At 38.1% G+C, this 15,842-nt stretch overlaps 1 protein-coding gene across 1 annotated transcript in view; it reads left to right on the top strand.

Annotated features, from left to right (window-relative positions):
* The first annotated feature begins 3,309 nt into the window (after window positions 1-3,309).
* ankrd12 (ankyrin repeat domain 12) overlaps window positions 3,310-15,842 on the top strand; it is a 69,619-nt gene continuing 57,086 nt past the window's right edge. The window contains exon 1 of the mRNA XM_056271630.1: window positions 3,310-3,489. The gene's annotated coding sequence lies outside the window, so the exon portion shown is untranslated. The remainder of the gene's footprint in view (window positions 3,490-15,842) is intronic.

The raw sequence follows: 15,842 nt of genomic DNA, 5'->3' as shown, positions 1-15,842 counted from the left end.
AACTTCAGACTTGTGAAAAGGTATTGGAGAATATAGAAGTCCATGTTTACACGCACAGTATTTTCAAATTTATTTATTTACTTGGGTTAAACATTTTATTTCTGAATGCTCCACAGCTAAAGACATATTCCTGAACACACAATAGCATATTCCAAACAAACAAAGACATGCATTTTTAGTAATTATGTACAGTAATTTCACCTCAAATCACACTTTATGTCAGTGACAGCAACGCACAAGCGATAAATAGTAAAGCACAGGCAGTCGCTTCCACCAATCTGTAATAATTTATATATTTTATATCTTTTTCGCTCCATAAATATCTCTAGTGTTGCTTGATCTTTTACAATGGCCGATATCATGTAGAATCAATAATTAATAATACTTTTGTTTACATGTGTAGATAATAATAATAAATATTCCATTATGGTACAATTTTTTCCAAATAAGATAATTACGAATCCTGATTAAAAGAGGCATATGCATACAGATTTCTTAGAACTGAAGTATTTATATTTAATAGGGTTATGGAATATTAATCTAATTAATACTAATCTAAATATTATTATTATTGTTAAAGTTTGATGAAAGCATGATGAATTTAAAGGCTTGTATAGACTAATCAAAATGCTTCTTATGGCCTTGTCATGTGTAATTATTATATATTGTTCGAAATAAATAAATAAATAAATAAATAAATAAATAATAAATGAATGACCAAGTTCTAATTAATATAGAAATATTTGTGTGCATTTAAACATGGTTTCCATCCCTAATATTCTCTTAACAACACATAAAAGTGAAGCACATAGATTTTGGTATTCCAATACTTTGCATTTATTTGATGCAAAACCCATCCATAAAACATAACCTCACTGACAGTGGCAGATATGTACAGTATAGCATTTATAAACAAGCCACATCAAAAGAGCAAGCATTATGCACCATCCAGAGTCTTTATTTACAAAACCTTACTGTGACCATACAATAGCATTACTATGGTAGTGTGAAATATACCATAGTACATGACTGCCATAGTCATATACCACTGCATTTACAGTAGTTAGCAGAACGGTATCCGGGTAGCAGTGTGTTCGAGATATAGTGCTGATATACAATGCAGTTTATTGATAGTAAATAAGATGCACACACAACTGCTGTTATTTTACACAATATTTACTCTGTTTTTTGGCCAATCAGGTATAGTTATTGTCCATGCCAATATTAAATGGAAAAATATTAATGGCTGCTTGCTTAATAGGTCTATCAGTACTCCAAGTAGGTCCATGGTATTTTTTTATTATTATTTTTTTACCTTTTCTTAGGAAGGTCACTAGATTCCTTACAACCAGAAGAGAATACTGTCTTGAATAAATAAAATATTACATCATAAAATAAAGAAAGAAACATAAAACAGGGTATAGGTTGGTTAAAAAAAGACCTATATATATATATATATATATATATATATATATATATATATATATATGTGTGTGTGTGTGCAGTGGCTCAAACACAGTTTTACATGTGAATAGCCCTTGTTGAAAGAAAAAAAAACAGAAATGACCAGGCTGAAGACCAACCAGCTTAGGCTGGTTTTAGCTTTTTTTCTTCTTTTCCTCCAGATGTTAACTTTTATGCTTATGCAATAGAACAAATGGTACTACCATAACACTTTACAGCCTTTGTTGTTAGGGTTCAAACTATAACCCAGTTCTACACAAGGCTGTGTCATATGTTAACGACGCATATGTCTTCATGTTATGATCACTTCTTCTTCAGACCGCAACAACATGGTCGCATTTCATGCAACTGACTGGTCTGTGCATGCACGTGTGTGTGTGTGAGTGTGTGTAGCCAGCGCCCATCCCCCTAACACACACACAGACTCACACACACGGTTCTCCCTTGTGATTCGAGCTCGTTCTGCAACATAATACCAGCCCATCCCATGCGCATGCGCGAACTCCCTTTTTCCTACATCATATAAATAACCAACTGCGCCACAACAATAACAACCCTCGAATGCGCGACAAAAACGTCGCTCTAAAATAGCGAAACTAGAATCAAACACAATTTAAGCTCTCGTAATAACAGAATTAATGACTCCACAATGGATCAGGCCCGACAAATACCTTCTCCTCTTTCTCCTCGCGCCTCTCCGACATGATGAAGGTTCCAGAACATTCGCGAGCGCTGCAGCGTCGCACGGAAAGGGTGACGTCACAGTGCGCAACGTCACCCCCCCCCCCCCCCATCCCATCCCATCCCATCCCATAATAATATAACGTTAAACGCTCATACACAAATTAATTTATGAGATAAACGGAGAGTAGATGAATTTCACTTGTAACAGTAATAAAAAAAAAATGTTTAAAGAGTGGAGCAATTTGTCATATTAAAAAAGTGGATGGACATTTTCTAAATATTATTATTATTATTATTACTATTATTATAAACATAAAAACATCCAGCATAATACAAACTATAAACCCATAATTAGAATATAGGAAATAACGCACAAAATGTTAATACATTAGATTAAATAAAAACAATTATTATTTTATTATAGGGACAAAACAATCTTACAAAATCCAAACTATAAAACCACAAAACAAAATAATATTGGAAACTACGCACACAAGTTAATAAAGAAATAAAGTAGATTAAATATAAACACCACAGGACATATTCTTTGCATTTCAGCTCCGCCTACAATTTCTATATTCTGATAGTATTTCTATATTCTAGCCTCCTCGGGCATTATGTATTTTATGCATTTGTATATTATTGCAAAACAAAAAATAATAGAAGACATAATAAATGAAATAATTAATGAAAATCAAAAGAACATATACAAACACTAAAAAAATGCTGGGTTGTTTCAACACATGTTTGGGTCAAATGTGGATAAACCCAACCGTTGGTTTAATTTAAAAAAAAAAATTTGTAAACCCAATTGTTGGGTTTGTCCACATTTGAACCAAAGATGTGTCGAAACAACCCAGCAACCCTTTTTTAATTTCGAGATTTCAGAAGCTATTTAATTACATAACAAATATAAATAAGAAATAACAAAGTATTGTATAATTAAATAATAATATAAATAATACAATAACATGATATTAAAATAAACATACAAACATGAGTAGAATAGAACGAGATATATTCAACAGCAAAAATATCAGTGTATGCAAGTCACAGCCTAGCAGCAGAGCGAGTGTGAGCATGCGCAAAACGTTTTTGAGCGCCCTGGATCACGTGAGCCCTCGTCCGCCAATGAGATCCCAGCTTTCTGTGTTTTTTCGCTGGGGCTTTTCTTAGAGACGGGCTGACGGCGATGTTTTCAAAAGCAGCACTGAGAGACGTCACACAGCCGTAGGGTTAATGTTCAGTTTTTACCCTCCGACACACACATTTATTTTTCTTAAAATCGTCGAGATTGTGTCTTCTGCTCGTAGGTGAATGACGAAGAGGAAGCCAAAGGCGGTAAGCAGAAAGTTTCGCTTGTTTTTCTTTTTTTTTGTTGTCGCGGGTTCCGACTATAGAAGGAGGAAAACGCATTTAGTTTTGCTACGGAGAAGCTTAACCAACCAGTCTTGAGTAGTAGAACAACAATAACGCGCTGTGTGTAGGGTTTTCGAGGCTTTTAAAACGAGTATTGGTATTAAGTATTGTAGCAGGTTTGTGTTCGATAGCGTTGCTAGTGTTCCGCGCGCGTGCGTCAGTGACAGGCGCGTGCGGTGCGCGTTATACGCGGAGGGGCCCGCATGTCTCATAAACCCACTGCGGGCTCATTGTCTGTGCGTGAGAGGGGTGGCGCAGACCGCAACGTGACACTGTATGCTGTAGTTTTCATAATAAACCAATTTAAGTTGGATCTTAATGTCAGACAGTCAGCTAGAACGCATTGCATTTATTGTAATTTGCATTATTTTCCACCACCCATTTTTTCTCTATTTATAAATGACTGGAGCATGTCTGACATACATGTATGGCATGCATGTAAATATATTTGTATAATCTTTTATCTTGGCATTTGGTATATTGAGCTTGGTTGCAGCTGCGACGTGCATGAAATATTGTATGCATGCATGCAGCTCTGGTCTGCGTGTGTGTGTGTGGTTTGCACAAAGCTTTATTTGGTGACCGTCCTTCGCACAGAAACCTTTTGTCTAAAGGACGTACGAGGCGTCTTCAGCTGTGCAGCGACAGACAGAAGCATGTCATATGCAGGTGCAGTTCGTAGTGTCTTTCATAGAGATTTTTGTGATGACATAACACGATACTACATTGTTTACTATAAGCACAATAGTATATATATATATATATATATATACATGCATACATGCACTCATATATATGTGTGTGTGTATATGTAAAATATGCAATATACAGTAATATATGTATGTTGTACAATATATGTTTTTGATTACAGGGTGGGTATGAATTCTGAAAGCAGTTTACTTTATTTGTGAGTAATAAATTATTATTGAATTATATTTTAGGTCTTTCAAATATATATGTTCTAGTGTGAATGAAATCCGGTTTATGTAATTGTGGCTGATCTTTTAAAAAATACAGTAGAAAAAAATGACTTACTGTAAGATAAGTTTATTAGGCCTACTTTTTATTTAATAATTTTTTCCCCTCAAATTTTTCTACATTTTAACTGAACAGATTATTGTTGTGGTTTCTATAATGATTTAAGCATTTTTGGTTTTGATTTGATTCTTATGTTGAGGGAGGACAGATTTGAGATTTGATATTCATTTTAGTATGGAATCTAGATCAGATGTTTACGCCCACACTCGCTTAGTCTTGTTCTGCACTCACACACTTTCAGAATGACATATTAGGGATTATTATTCAAAGATCCGAGTTTTCCCCAGCTGGGCCACCGTCCAAGGAGAGCTTGTGATTCCTGCTGTTTTTCCATTGACCCTTTTTAAAGTCATGGGGGCCACTCGCACGAAAGGCCCCTGTGTGTGAGAATCTGTGCAATTCAACGGCGTTATGACGAACAATGACAGCCTCGTTTCTGTCTAAGGTTGTTTCAGGGCTACTTAGCCTCCAAAATGCTTGTTTTATAGTTATATGGCGTGTTTACGTTAGATAAACGGTCCGTGGTGGTGCTGATGCGGTGGGAATTTGCAGTGACTGTCAAGGCAACACTCACACGTATCACAGCAAAATAACAAAGTGCATTTGTCAGATGGAAAGCGACACAGATTGAGCCAAAATAAAGATAGACTGACAATCAAATTGAGCTTAAAAGTTTGAAATAATAAACGTAACCCCAAAGAGGCAGATGTTTTTTCCTGTGACACACATTCGTTTTTCTCATTTGGGCCTAAAAGTGAAAAACGCTGTTATACAGCAGCCACACCTCTCTTCTCCTCTTAATAATACCATTAATTTTTTAATCATTTAACATTTTAATTCACCCAGTGTGTTCACAATGTGTTTAACATAACATTCATACATGCACCGATTTACAGCAAACAAAGTCAAAACAAAGAATATGCATTTTCTGTGCAAAAGTGTTTGTTCTAAATGTATTATGACTGAGTGAGTGTAGTGTTTTTATTAATAGAGCCAGACGATTAAAACCAATATTTGTCCATTTTGATATTATTTTCAGCGATCGATAACTAAATCCGGTTGGCTGATTATTAGACGTGGTATTTCCCACATGTCAGTTTCAATTGACGTAAACATAAATATTCCTGTCAACATGAATTTAGAGTAATGTTAATAAAATTTAATGTAAATTGTATGGCAATTTTGTCTATGTCTCATTTCCCATAAATTTCCATGAAATATATAGATTTTTATTACCGTAGTAGTAAGAAATCAACATTATATCAGCCACTGTTGATATTGGTATTATTGGCCACTAAATATAATCCATATTGTTCAAGCCAGCAGTTCATTGTTTTTGTATTTTAACTAGCATGTTAAAGTTTGTTTATTTCTCGGATTTGAAAAAAGCAACTAATAGTACAGTACTAGGGGAGGGCGATATGTCCGAAATCTTATATTACAACATGAGCAATTTAAATTCATGATAACAATATATATAGCTATTTTTGCTTTAAATAAGGTTTTATGAAATCAAAATTGGATACCATTTGAATTTTTTTTATAACCATTTTCAATATCACAAAAAATACTTGCCTAGCCTAAGTAAAACCACTTTATAAATTAAATATACATTGATTCCTATTTAAAGTTACAAAAGTGATTCCGTCAAGAGCAGTGAGAGATTTGTTTCTCTTTTGTTTTTTAATTAACATTAATGACACACAGATGACAGCAGGTTTATTAGGCTGCTGTCACTTTAAACCCGAATGCACGGATCTAATATACTTGTGCCTTTTTGTCTTGACTATTTACGGTACATTCATGCGTTGCGAAAGGCACAAAAACGGTGTGTAGAAAGGCCAGGTATAGTAAGAGTTTTGTTCATGTATCTATATAATACGAGCTCTAAATGCATAGGAAATCGGCCATTGATATGTCATGTATGAATCTTGTTGTTGTTTTTTGGTGATGTCAGCAACTATTTTTGATGGTATTATGATATATTGATAATTTAACATGTTACGTGTGTTTGTGTTATGTACGCATCTACGGTGGAAACAAATTTCCTCTTAAAGAGGACAAATAAAAATCTAGGCCTATCTATCTATCTATCTATCTACATTCACTTAAGACATAAATGCCTGAAATGACTGTCTTAAACAACTCGATTCAGTTCTCACTCGCTCTGCATACAGTAGCGAAATGTCTTTCTCTGCGCTTCAACGGTTTGAAATCACTTGTTTTTAAACAGCAATGCTTGTAAAAGCCGAGACTTCGTGACCGCACAGCAAAGCAACTAGAAACGATAGTACAAAATATCTACCGGCTGACAAATTTCCACTGGTTAATGTTAATCGTGTCTGCCAGTATATCTCCCACACCTCTATACAGTACAATCATTCACAACCTGAAGTCTCGAGTGCATTTGAAATAATAAATGAAGTTCTTTTTTTTTAGCCAGATCATATATTTTATCTAGAAATGTCTCTGCATTGACATGAAATTCATAATGTCACGTAGTTTGTCATGTTAAAACTATTTTAAATAATGCTGCTAATACTTTCTTTATTTTCCCCTTAGATAACATTTATACATTCATTTTAACCTAAAATTGCTATGTTAATACATGAACTACCCAACATTAGCATGTCTGTCTGCAAGAAATCAGAAGTGCACCAACTGTGTCTCTGCACATTTCGCTGCTCTGTTTACAGTCGTGTCCTAGTTTTGCTTTCATTTGCACAGATGACACCGGTGCGCTGCAGCGTTTCTGTCGAGTTCATCCACTGAACGCCGGACGGTTAGAGCAGACGTGTTTCCATGAAGCTCGTGCGAGCGGGAGCTGGTTGCATGAGAGCGAGAGGGAGGGAGGAAAAGGGAAAAGCGCGAGACAGAAACAGGCGTGTGACTCACTCTCCTACCCATTAGACGTTGGCCTTTGTGATCTGAACCATTCCCGTGAGAGACCTCTCTCCCCGCTTCACGTTCAAACTGGATGCCATTTTTATTTTGCCGAGCTCCTTTTTTTCCTGGGCTTTGAAGTACGAGGTTTTAACGCTGAAAAAAAAAAAAAAAGAGGCTTTGTGTCTCTTCTTGATGTTGATAGAATTTGACACATTTAATATTGCAGATATGCTGCTTTTGCTTAAATTAATTATAATATTCGGCCCTGTTTTACTAAATGAAGGTGGCTGATTGATTAAAGTGCCAAGATTTGAAATAGGCCCTCGTTTAAGAGCTTGTATTTCTTGTACTGCTTTTATTCTGTGTGTTTGAAGAGCTTTCAGTATCACTGACCTCTGGATCCATTTCGTAAAATAAACAAAAGCGCTTTCGTATTCTGCTCCTCCGATCAAATGTAATCCAACAGCCGTATAGTTTCAGTCGTCTAATCAGCAGGTCCAGGCTGAATTATTATTATTATTTTTTTTACATCATTAGCTTCTTTAATGTTAGTTATTAAATATTTTGGCTAATTTTATCATTCTCACCGCTGACTATTATGGGGTTTTGTAATGTTTGATATCGATTACCCACATCTAGAAGAGCAGGTTGGCTTATAATACGGTACACACACTACCATTAAAAAGTTTGGTCTGGTACGATTTTTCAATATTCATGAAAAGTCTCTGATACTCACCAAGGCTGCATTTATTTGATCAAAAATACAGTAAAAACAGAAGTATTGTGAAATATTATTACAATGTTTTTTCTATTTCAATACATTTTAAAATGTAATTTATTCCTGTGATGCAAAGCTGAATTTTCAGCATCATTACTTCAGTCTTCAAGGGGTCAAATGTGTAATAGTTGATCCGTACGGACCCGGCCCCGCAGTCTGGCACGCATGTGATTCGCGGATTAATTGCAAAGTTTAACCATCATAGAGTGAAAGTTTATCATTTGCACGTGTTTTGATCTGCCAATTTAGACATTCAAAGTGGTTTTAAACCATTACAGCCCAAGACCTGCTGCTGTTTGTCATTTAATGTTAATCAAACAACATAACGCAGCTTTAACAAAGATTAATCGATATTTAATTTGTAAACACTGTAGTGTTATTTTACATTTACTTTGTTGTATCGTGTTTATCTATGCTTGTGGTTTGTGCATTTTTCCTATTTTTTTAAACTTACTGTTCACTTTCCATTTTAGCTAACTTTATTAGTAAGGCTAGTAAGTGGTTTAAGTACCGTTACTTAAAGTGTGCTTTAAGTAATAATTGGAAAGCAAAGTTACATTTGACCCGTCCATGTGATTTATTTATAATTTGTCTTGTGGATCCAAAAAAACAATTCGATCCGTGACTCAAAAACCATAATATGATTCGAACCGTGAGTTTTGTGATCCGTTGAACCACTAAGTCTTCAGTGTCATTTAGTTATTTGAAATAGAAATCTTTTGTAATGTTATACATGTCTTTGTATCGACCTCAAACTTTTGGATGGTATAGTATCATTTCTAAGACTGAACACACCAATTTTTGGGATTTAAACTTGATAAACTATGATGGTTCTAAAAAGATCATTATTTTGTCTATTTGGTTTAATGCAATGTGTTTACGTGGTTTTAGGTTAAAAAAGTAATTATTTTACACATAACGTACATTATTATTGCTCCTCTATGCCTCGCCTTTCTGAAACGCGTAGATTTTTACAAAGCTCATCGTTCTGAAAAGCGCGGTGTGCTCTGATTGGCCAACGATCCAGTGCATTGTGATTGGCCCGAATACCTTAAACGAGTGACGGAAATGTCACGCTCCTTACAATATTTGGAGCCATATACAGCGTTCAGTGACGCTGCTGACGTGTGTCTGCTGTGTGTGTGTGTGTGTGTGTATTCTGGTTCTGTTGTGGATCCGCGTTCAGTGACGCCGCTGACGTAAGACGCTGCTGACGTGTGTCTGGTGTGTGTGTGTGTGTGTGTGTGTGTGTATTCTGGTTCTGTTGTGGATCCGCGTTCAGTGCCGCTGCTGACGTAAGACGCTGCTGACGTGTGTCTGGTGTGTGTGTGTGTGTGTATTCTGGTTCTGTTGTGGATCCGCGTTCAGTGCTGCTGCTGACGTAAGACGCTGCTGACGTGTGTCTGGTGTGTGTGTGTGTGTGTATTCTGGTTCTGTTGTGGATCCGCGTTCAGTGACGCCGCTGACGTAAGACGCTGCTGACGTGTGTCTGGTGTGTGTGTGTGTGTGTGTATTCTGGTTCTGTTGTGGATCCGCGTTCAGTGCCGCCGCTGACGTAAGACGCTGCTGACGTGTGTCTGGTGCGTGTGTGTGTGTGTGTGTGTGTGTGTATTCGGGTTCAAATAAATATGGCTGGGCAAAAAAATGCAAGTCTTCCTCTGTGTGGAAATCCTTAGACATGTTTGCGAAGATTGTTTTGTTTCCAGCGTGCGTCTCCCTCAGACTGTAAACGAAGCTCGGGCGCACCAGACACACACACACACACACACACACACACACACCAGACACACGTCAGCAGCGTCTTACGTCAGCGGCGTCACTGAACGCGGATCCACAACAGAACCAGAATACACACACACACACACACACACACACACACACCAGACACACGTCAGCAGCGTCTTACGTCAGCGGTGGCACTGAACGCGGATCCACAACAGAACCAGAATACACACACACACACACACCAGACACACGTCAGCAGCGTCACTGAACGCGGATCCACAACAGAACCAGAATACACACACACACACACCAGACACACGTCAGCAGCGTCTTACGTCAGCGGCGGCACTGAACGCGGATCCACAACAGAACCAGAATACACACACACACACACACACACACACACACACCAGACACACGTCAGCAGCGTCTTACGTCAGCGGCGGCACTGAACGCGGATCCACAACAGAACCGGAACACACACACACACACACCAGACACACGTCAGCAGCATCTTACGTCAGCGGTGGCACTGAACGCGGATCCACAACAGAACCAGAATACACACACACACACACACACACACCAGACACACGTCAGCAGCGGCACTGAACGCGGATCCACAACAGAACCAGAATACACACACACACACACACACACACACACCAGACACACGTCAGCAGCGTCTTACGTCAGCAGCGTCACTGAACGCGGATCCACAACAGAACTGGAAGACAATACAATGCTGAATAAAGTCGTAGTTTTTGTTATTTTTGGACCAAAATGTATTTTCGATGCTTCAACACACTCTAACTAACCCACTGATGTCACATGGACTACTTTGATGATGTCTTTATTTCCTTTCTGGACAAGGACAGTATACCGTACACACATTTTCAATGGAGGGACAGAAAGCTCTCGGACTAAATCTAAAATATCTTAAACTGTGTCCCGAAGATGAACGGAGGTCTTACGGGCTTGGGACGACATGAGGGAGAGTCATTAATGACATCATTTTCATTTTTGGGTGAACTAACCCTTTAACATCTATTAGCATTTGCTAGTTTAACTAAAAATTTTGGAAATATTTGCTCTTGGTAGATTTCGGAAACGTCAGGCGTCAGGCACAGCATCTTAAAATGACTAGTTATTGTCCAATTACTTTAATTGGTCTGGCCGATATATCGATAAATAGCATTTGCACTTGGCCTAAAATCTTTTTTTTGTGCTTGGAGAGATGGCCGGCATTGTTTAACACCTAAATAATCACAATTTCAAGCTGCACTGGTCACCATTTTCTCTGTAGACACCTGTTCTTTTCACCGTGACGCCATCAGCGTGGTTTGTACTTCAGATCGGTGAACACAACTGCATGTCACGAGTGTCAAACATTTTCCCCTCTCTGATGTTTCTTTCGAAGAGCACACACAAATCCTCTGAATTTCCTCTTTTACAAGTCCCTTATAGAAACCAATCACATTTGGGGAAACCCCCGTCAAGTTTCATCCTTCACCCTGCAAAGGTCAGGCTTTTAAAGCCTTCAGCGGGACGACTGTGTAACGCGTGGCTCTTTGGGTGTGTAGGACTCAGCTGATGCGGTGACTTGAGTCTTTCCTCCTCCTGCTGCTGTTTCCACTACAATGGAAATTCAGACATATTAAATACTCTAGATATTTGCATCATCTTAGCCGGTTTAACAAGGAAGCGTCGTCTTATCAGGAACCCTTTTAGGTGTTAATGTTTTTGAGTTGCTGTGTGGGTCTTTGGAGATTAAAAAAAGTCTTGTTGCTTCATGATCTTAAGATGTTTGTATTGGTTTCTCGTTATTCTCAAATGAACGTTATTCTCAAATGAATGACAAAACAATGGCTTGATATTTTTTTAAGATATGGCAGTGCAAGTTGTTTTAAGTTAAAACAGCTCAAACATGGTGTTTAGTCTGTGAAACTGGGGATTATATGAGGTAAAATAATGATTAGTTCATTAACATATTGATTCATAGTAGAAGCGATAGCAGCAAAACATTTCACAATACACTGTAAAAATGATTTTGAAAGTTGTAAATAAAACAAAAGATTGTTGGAGTACGGTTTACAAGAATAAATATCATGGTTAATTCGATGTGTTGCTTAGAGAAAATGTTGTACTATAGTGAAATAAATTTTGTAGAAACATTTCGAACAGATTCCTGGTTCTAACATTAAAAAAAAAAAGAACATTTCTCATTTTATTTATTGATTAAAAAGAGAAATGCCTCCAAGCTGATTTGCCATATCCGCAACTTTTAATTACGTTATTTGTGAAATTTAACAATAATTTCCTTAAAGATAAAAATGATTTGCAGTGTGACAATTCACACCATTCCATATATGAATAATATCTATAACACTGATCATAGAAAAGTCTAATTTTGTTCTGAGGCATTTGGTTAATTCATCAGCCCTAGCAACAGTAACCAGGGGGCGGAGTTTAGCGAAGGGTCAATTGGATCTTTTACTTTTCAAAGTGTACCAGCTATGACTGAAGGTTTGGTTTTGTTAATACGGCCACGTCGTGCTGTTGGATTGCGAGGCTATTGGTTTCTAGCAACCCTTCAATCAACGGGGTCTGTGTTTTTTGGTCTGTACGCACGTCCTGTCAGGAAATAGAGTGACTTTCTCCTCATGCTCAAGACACGGTCGGCACGCATACACGTCTGGTCGACATTATTTGTTTTTGAAACCAAAGTCGCCTTTCCCTGCAAGGAAATATGTTTTATTTACATGCATATGTGCATTCACATTAATTTTTTCATGTCGAGTGACATGCTCATGCTCATATTTTTTTGAGTGAAAATTTTATTTTTTTGGTGGTCAAGATATGAAATGACATCATTTCTTTAACTACAGTGATCTCATTATTATTCATAGATATTTAGTATTTACACATGAAGTGTTAAGCTGTACGTTATCTTTATCGTTTAGAAACTGTCTCTAGTATATCTGTGTTTATCCAAATGTAAAGAAGTGCACATGTCCTAGTATTTTTTGTGTTCAAATAAATATGAATGAAATTTTGATGGATATTCCTTGCGCTTGCTTAGTGGTTTACAATTTGGTTGTTTATATTTTTAGAAAATATACCAAAATGGCTGTTTAAGGTGCACATGTTCATCCAAATTATGCATTTTGCAGTATTTCGTTAAAATGTTATTACCAGAACAGCATTTAGCAGATGTTTGTACAACGTTTATGATTTAGAATGGTAAATCAATGCTGATTCTTATCTACTTTTAAGATGTTAAGTTTGTATAAATGTTTTTTTTTTTTATCATTGTTCTGCAAAAGTTGCTCGTCAGTATACAAGCAATTCAATATTGTGAAGTTGTAAAACTCGATCGCTTGGGTCTTATGTTGTGTTTCCGCAACCTTTGTAAAGGAGCTTCCAAATAGTGGTCAGTCCATCTCGTAACGCCATGTCTCTGACACTTGAGATGAGGCGGTCGGCGTCCTCATGCTCTTCATCAGACTGTCTGGAGAATTTGAGACGTAAGTTGTCTTCTCCATTGTTCAAACACATACATTAACTACTCATCCATTCAATCCTTTGCTCTGCTGACACCATCATGAATCTGATTACTGCAGGACTTTAGTCAACACTGTAACCATCAAAACACAGAATATGTAGTTCGACTTGTAGTTCGGTTCGTTTGGTCCGGACTAAAAAAAAAGAAAGAAATTTAGTCCTTGTCCACTTAGCATTCAGATTGGCATTTTTATCTAAAGTCACAGAGATACGTTCACAGTAGGGGTGGGACGATACAGGTACCTCACGATTCAATTCTGTGGCGATATGTGGTCCACGATATGATAATATCACGATTCGCGATATCTACGATATTCAATATATTGGAAGAAATTTCATCAACGATATATCACGATATATGTGACTGAAAAGAAAGATTAACAATGCATGTGTACATATTGAGAATTAATATACCGTAAAACTTCCCGGGTTTTTATTTTCCCAAATCGTCGAACTGCACCGGCTTGTATTTGAGACAGGCGTCTATATGAGACAGGCCTTTATAATTTAGTGTTGAGATGTTGTTCATTGAGTTTAGGCGAGTCTCTAATCTCTAAAAATCTCGAAATGCTCCACGTGAAACTGCGGTCTTCCGACCTTTTACTATCGTGTCAATTGATTTTGATTAATATGCGCGAGGGAGAGAGAGCAAGACAGCGCTCGTGTTGTTTGAAGACGTGAGAGTGCGCGCGCGCGGCCGTTGCGCTCTCTCTGCTCGTAAAACCCGAAGTGTCTCCACACTTTGGAGTGGAAACTAGCGGGTGGGTCTTTGATTCGTTTTATATTGTTTTCCGCCATTCTTCTCGCTTCTCTCTGTTGTTGTTAGTTAACTTGTGTTCTTCACCGGCCGCTGTTTGCGCCACTTTACCCCTATTTACTCGAACAGCGCCCCCGCAAACAGAATGGTAGATATTGGGTAGTGACAGTGACACTGACAACGGGTAAATTAATCATTTTGTGTTGTAATAAAATATCGATATTGGGCGTTAGTGTATCGATTATTTATTGCGACAGAGAGCACAACAATATATTGCAATATCGATTTTTTTCCCCACCCCTAGTTCACAGCCTGGTTGGTCGGCTTTTATGATGTATATTTTGTGACGTAACTTACCGAACATCCAAACCAATGCTGTGTTCTGGGCTAAATGCGCTCGCTGTGTGTGTGTAGCTGCATATGATGGTATTCTGACCAGCTGAGAACTCGTGAAGAGCTTATAAATGTGTGAAGGAGTCAAAACAGCGTCAGGAATCCCTCCGTCACACACACCAAGATCTGCTGTGAGGAGACGCGGTTCTGACGCCTGAACTGAACTGTGATGAGCAACATCACGAGTCACGACTATGACGAGAAAAAACGATTATGCTTGAGCATTCTGTGAGTTTTAGGGTGTATTCACACCTGCCCCCTTAGGGTGTATTCACACCTGCCTTGTTTGGTTCGATTGAATCGAACTCTAGTTCGTTTCCCCCCTTGGTGCGGACCTTTTGGGCAGGTGTGAATACAGCAATCGAACTCGGGTGCGGACCAAACAACCGAACCGAGACCCAGCTGAAGAGGTGGTCTCGGTACGCTTCCAAACGAACTCTGGTACGGTTAGTTTACGGTGTGAACATGAACCGACCCAATTGCAAGAAAGCACTGCGCCTTTGAGTTAACAGGCTTTTGTAGTCGGTGTTGCGTTATGGGAAAGTGATCTGTTGTAGCCTACTACATTACATCTGTTGCGCGTCTTTCTGCGCGTCGTGTGTGCATCATTGGAATAGAATGAATGAATGAATGAGTGTGTGCATCAGGACATTCACATACAGAGCGTTCTCTTTAGTCTAATCGCGCATAGATGCAAAAAAAGCATTTGCAGTTCATATAATGTAACGATAGTTACAATACAAGGATGATGCTGCGTTCATTTACGTTAAGCCTTTTTGCACTTCCTGATTTCCCTACTTGAGAATCCTTGTCCAATGAATGGACGACCTTAGCACACGTGTGGTTTTGTTTACAAATTTTGGTTCACTTGTAAAAAGAGCAGTGTGAAAGCGAACCGTACCAAAAAAACAACAACAAAAAAATGTATTTGGTCCGGACCAAAGCAAGTGAACTATCGGACTTTCCTGGTGTGAATACACCCTTAGGGTCGCATCTTCCTGTTTTTGGTTCGTTTACATGTCTTTGGTCCGTGTTGCGTTCACATATCATTCAAACCACACCAGAGTTAGTTTGGAAGCGGACTTAGGGGGCTTTCACACTGGCAGTTTAGCTCGGAACGGGGCACGGTTCGCA

Source organism: Rhinichthys klamathensis, unplaced genomic scaffold (assembly GCF_029890125.1).
Source record: "Rhinichthys klamathensis goyatoka isolate OS25496 unplaced genomic scaffold, OSU_Roscu_1.1 h1tg000323l_1, whole genome shotgun sequence".
Classification (NCBI taxonomy): Eukaryota; Metazoa; Chordata; class Actinopteri; order Cypriniformes; family Leuciscidae; genus Rhinichthys; species Rhinichthys klamathensis.
The sequence above is the reverse complement of the archived record's forward strand: the minus strand, read 5'-3'. Positions and strand labels throughout refer to the sequence as shown.